Consider the following 443-nt stretch of genomic DNA (forward strand, 5'->3'; position numbering starts at 1 on the left):
AAAGCTTTTAATACCAACAGGGAATCGGGAATTTTCGGAAGGGAAAATATAGGGGTCTTTTTTGATCCAATTTTTCAATGCTATAAAAAGGAAATCTTGGGGAATCACTAACCGTGCGTCCTAACTAGGGAAATCACTAACCATACGCCCTTCACTGCACACCTCCCCAGCAAGAACATCGCGCACCGCGACCTGAAATGCGAAAACATCCTAATGACCAAGCGATTCAACGTCAAAATTGCCGACTTTGGTTAGTCAATAATTATGTTACACATAATATTTCGGGGGCCTAGGTATTAAGGTAACAATAAACAAAACGAAAGCTTTTAATGCCAACAGGGAATCGGGAATTTTCGGAAGGGAAAATATAGGAGCATTTTTTTGATCCAATTTTTCAATGCTATAAAAAGGAAATCTTGGGGTATCACTAACCGTGCGTCCTA

Source organism: Diaphorina citri, unplaced genomic scaffold (genome assembly GCF_000475195.1).
Source record: "Diaphorina citri unplaced genomic scaffold, Diaci psyllid genome assembly version 1.1 scaffold1944, whole genome shotgun sequence".
NCBI lineage: Eukaryota > Metazoa > Arthropoda > Insecta > Hemiptera > Psyllidae > Diaphorina > Diaphorina citri.